The sequence below is a fragment of the Lactuca sativa genome, chromosome 1 (assembly GCF_002870075.4).
Source record: "Lactuca sativa cultivar Salinas chromosome 1, Lsat_Salinas_v11, whole genome shotgun sequence".
Lineage (NCBI taxonomy): Eukaryota > Viridiplantae > Streptophyta > Magnoliopsida > Asterales > Asteraceae > Lactuca > Lactuca sativa.
The window spans coordinates 159,785,895-159,791,071 of NC_056623.2; positions in this window are offsets into that span (position 1 = coordinate 159,785,895).

The following is a 5,177-nucleotide window of genomic DNA, read 5'->3' on the forward strand; positions in this document are numbered from 1 at the left end:
AAAGCTGGTGGTTACCTGTATTACTGATTCCCTGAGAAATACAAGTGGTTTCGAAAAAGTGTCAACAATTAAGTTGGTGAGTTCATAAGTGTTTTGTATTGAAAAGGGTGTCCTTTTTGGTAGAAAATCGATGAATGAGGTTTTCAGAAAATCCAATATTTTCTATAAATAGTTTGAAAAGTTCCCGAAGTTGGAGTGCGTTAGTATTTTTCGTACTTGAATGATAAAGATACACTTTGTGCTCAAAATAATGTAGAAACTGAATGCATATATGAATCTCGTAAATCAAACTTGTTTTTATACTTTCGTGTGAGTCTTATAATCATACTATTGACACAGACTGCCTGTAACAACATTCTTCAGGTGTTGTAGTGTTATGATATTTGTCACCCCAGGCCCGCCGGTCTAACTGTAGCTAACAGTTTAGGTGCGGGGTTGTCAATCCCGTATAGATATATACACAAGTATCACGCTCTCCCTCCAAGAGATTATGGTATATAATATAGGACTTGAAATGCATACATAATAGTACGTTGAAGTTTGAATATCTCACATCACTTAGTATAAATAGATTTACGATAAGAAAGATTTTTGTTGAAAGTATTTCGTTTTTCAAGATATATACGTAAGAATGTATGAATAGCTTGCTAACTATACCCATTATAGTTTTTCAGAAAGTATGTTCCATTTGGTGAAAATAACTTGATGATAGACTAGCCCTTTTTACGTAAAGTAAGATGTTGGTATCGATAATCAATAATATAGATGTTACATTTATTTTTATAAGACGATACTTTTACTTGTATTGTACTTGTATTTCCCCCCTAAAACATGAAAAGACTTGAAAGGTAGGGGTATGAACTCACTTGTTTTGTTTGAAGAGGGTGGGGCTAGAGTCGAGCAGAACTTCAATCGCGGAAAGCTGCGTCTTCGAGCTCTTCAGGGATCTCGGTAGCGTAGAATCTTCGTCGGGGCTCGGGTGCGGAAACCGAGGGCGTCAGGATAGCTTCTGGTGCTTGAAAGTATGAGAGAGTACGTGGGAGTTTGAGAAGGTGTGCCAAAACCCGTAGCTCATGCCTTCTATTTATAGTGCTGGAAAGTCGAGTACGCTGGGCGTACTTCGGTTACGCTGGGCGTAACTTTGCGTCATGGCTTACGACTCGAGTCTAGCTAGGCGTAGAGCTGCAACCGATGGGACTCGACCCTGCACCTGAGTACGCTAGGCGTACTCCTACATTAAGTTGGGCGTAATCCTGGCTTCCGTCTTCTAAATTCCGTAACTTTCGCGTACGGGCTCCGTTTTTCGCGTTCTTTATATCCACGCGTAGGTGAGATTATGCTCTACAACTTTCATTTAGACTTCGTCGGCTAGTTTTGGCTTTATTTTTAATGATATGTTTTTAATAGGCCGGGACTGCTAAAGTCCGTTAAAAGTTCATAGTTTCTTTATTCGACGTCGGTTTTCGTTTGTCTTTTTATCATTTTACAACTATTGTGGAGACCTTTAACTTTCGTTTAGGTTGCGATAGCTAAATAACGCCCGATCTTGAATTCGAGTTTTTAGCCCTCTACTACTGTGACGAAAGTTAGAAAATTCGTAACTTCTTCATACGAGATCCAATTTGGGCGATCTTTTTATGTACGTTTATAGTTTAACGAACTCTACAACTTTTGTTTAGATACTTACGGCTAAAATGCATTTTATTGTAATTTCACTTTTTACATTAAATAATGTTTTAACGGTGTGCCGTAAATATTCGAGTGGTTATAATTTTTTCAATATAACCCGGTTTCGAATGTTCTTTATGTTTTTGGAAACCTTGGCACGATGTCTAATATTTGATGCATCCCAATTTAGATATTTGAACACTTTATTTTTGAGGTTAATTTCGTTGATTCCAAATAGTTTTCGTTGTATTTGACTTTTGAGTGTTACATCGCTTTTGGAAAATATAGGGTTGTCACATCATCCCCCCGTTAGGGGAATTTCGTCCCGAAATTTAATCTAAGATAGAGTTTACAGGTTAGGAAAAAGATGCGGGTACTTTTGTTTCATCTGATCCTTGCGTTCCCAGGTGTATTCTGGTCCTCTCTTGGCGTTCCAGCGGACCTTTACAATAGGTATGCGGCTTTGTTTAGTCCTTTTTATTTCCCGATCCATGATCTCTACTGGTTCTTTTCTACGAATTGGAGATTCTCATTTATTGCAATTTCGTCTAGAGGGATGACAAGGGTCTCATTGGACAAGCACTTCTTTAGGTTTGATACGTGAAAGGTAGGGTGTACGTTGTGGAGCTCTTGAGGTAATCGAAGTTTGTAAGCCACTGGACCGATCCTGGCAAGGATCTCGAATGGTCCGATGTATCTTGGGTTCAGTTTCCCACGCTTTCCGAAGCGTATTAACCCCTTCCAGGGCGAGACTTTTAGTAGGACTCAATCTCCAACCTGGAATTCCAAGGGTTTCCGTCTTTTATCCGGGTAACTCTTTTGTCTGTCTCTTGATGCTTTCAGACGTTCTCGGATCTGAACAATTTTCTCCGTAGTTTCCTTTATGATTTCTGGTCCAGTGAGCGAGTTGTCTGTTGCTTGTCCTTTTGCTAGTTGAGTGTCCCCCACTTCGGCCCAGCACAGAGGTGACCTACATTTTCGGCCGTAGAGGGCTTCGAACGGGGCAGGCTTGATACTAGTGTGGTAGCTATTGTTGTACGAGAACTCGACCAAGGGTAGATGGGTATCCCATGCTTTGCCAAAATCGATTACGCAAGACCTCAACATATCCTCTAGGGTTTGTATGGTTCTCTCACTCTGGCCGTCAGTTTGTGGATGATATGCGGTACTCATGTCTAGTCTTGTTCCTAGAGCTTTTTGTAGCGACTGCCAGAACCTTGAGGTGAATCTACTATCTCGGTCTGAGATAATGGATATGGGCACACCATGCAGTCATACAATCTCTTTGAGGTATGTCCTAGTTAGTTTCTCCAATTTATCCGTCTCTTTGATGGGTAGGAAGTGTGCTGATTTAGTTAACCTGTCGACGATCACCCAGATGGTGTCGAGTCCGCTTGCCGTTCTGGGTAGTTTGGTTATGAAATCCATGGTTATACGTTCCCACTTCCATTCAGGTATTTCTGGTTGTTGCAACAATCATGAGGGATTTTGGTATTCTACCTTGACTTTGGCGCACGTCAAACATTTACTCACATAGGTAGCAATTTCGGCTTTCATGTTCGGCCACCAGTATAGTTTCTTGATGTCGAGATACATCTTATCGGAGCCGGGGTGTATGGAGTATCGTGTCTTATGGGCTTCGTTCATGGAGACTTCTCTGAATCCGCCAAACTTCGGCGTCCAGATCCGATCAATGAAGTAATGAACTCCATCATTCTTGACTTCAAGCTTCTTATCCATTCCCCTTAAGGCTTCTCCTGCCACATTTTCAGATGTTAAGGCTTCTATTTGGGCTTCCTTGATTTGCGTGGACAGGTGTGAATGGATTGTCATGGTTAAAGACTTCACTCTGCGGCCCGAGTATTCCTTCCGGCTGAGTGCATCTGCCACCACGTTAGCCTTTCCGGGATGATATCGAATTTCGCATTCATAATCATTTAGTAGTTCTACCCACCGTCTTTGTCTCATGTTGAGTTCTTTCTGGTTGAGGATATGCTGGAGGCTTTTATGATCGGTGAAGATCGTACATTTCGTGCCGTAGAGATAGTGCCTCCATATCTTTAGAGCGAAGACGACTGATCCTAGCACAAGATCGTGCGTCGTGTAGTTCACTTCGTGTGTCTTTAGTTGCCTTGAGGCGTAGGCGGTGACTTTCCCTTGTTGCATCAGGACACACCCGAGTCCTTGGTTTGATGCATCGCAATAGACCACAAAGTCCTCTGTTCCTTCTGGCAAGGTTAGGATGGGTGCACTACATAAGGCTCGCTTTAGCGTCTAAAACGCGGTGTCTTGTTTTTCTCCCCAGTCGAAGGTCACACTCTTCTGAGTTAGGGTGGTGAGTGGCTTGGCAATCTTTGAAAAGTTCTGTATGAACCTTCGGTAATACCCGACGAGTCCCAAAAATTGCCGGATTTCTGTATGGGATCTTGGAGTCGTCCAACTCTCTATTGCTTTGATCTTAGAAGAATCCACGTGTATCCCCTCCTTGCTTACTACATGTCCTAGGAAATCCACTTCCCGAATCCAGAATTTGCACTTTGAAAATTTTGCGTATAGCTTCTCTGCCCTCAATGTTTCCAAAACTTGGCGGAGGTGTTGGATGTGTTCTTCCTGGCTTCTTGAATAGATGAGTATATCATCTATAAACACGATCACGAATTTATCCAGGAAGGGACGACATACTCGGTTCATTAAATCCATGAATACCGCTGGTGCATTTGTCAATCCAAAGGGCATCACTACAAACTCGTAGTGACCATAGCGTGTTCGGAAAGCCGTTTTAGGGATGTCTCCTTCCAGTACTCACAGTTGGTGATAACCAGATCTTAGATCAATCTTTGAGAAGCAGCTCGCTCCCTGTAGCTAGTCGAACAGATCGTCTATGCGTGGTAGGGGATATCGGTTCTTGATTGTGAGTTTGTTCAGCTCCGGGTAATCGATGCACATACGAAAAGATTCGTCCTTCTTCACGAATAGGATTGGTGCTCCCCATGGTGAGAAACTCGGTCTGATGAAGCCCTTGCTCAGTAGCTCGTTTAATTGACTGGACAGTTCTTGCATCTCGGCTGGGGCTAGTCGGTAAGGCGACTTTGCTACTGGAGTAGCTCCGGGGATTAAGTCGATTCTGAACTCGACCTAGTGTTCTGGTGGAATTCCTTGGAGATCTTCTGGGAAAATGTCTGGGAAGTTGCAGACTTCTGGAATGTCTTAATGTTCTTTGGTTCTTGTTTCTGGTCTACTACGTGGGCAAGAAAGGCATGGTATTCCTTGCGAAGATGTTTTTGTGCTTTAACACAGGAGATGATTTGTAAATTTGAACTATGTTTGTCTCCATATATGACAAGAGTTTCGCCGTTGGGCAGATTAAGATGAACAGCCTTTTCGTGACAAAGAATATCGGCATGGTGAAGACTTAACCAGTCCATACCGATGATTACATCAAAACTTCTTATCGAAATGGGCATAAGGTCGATTTGAAATAAGTGCTCGTTTAAATTTAATGTGCACCC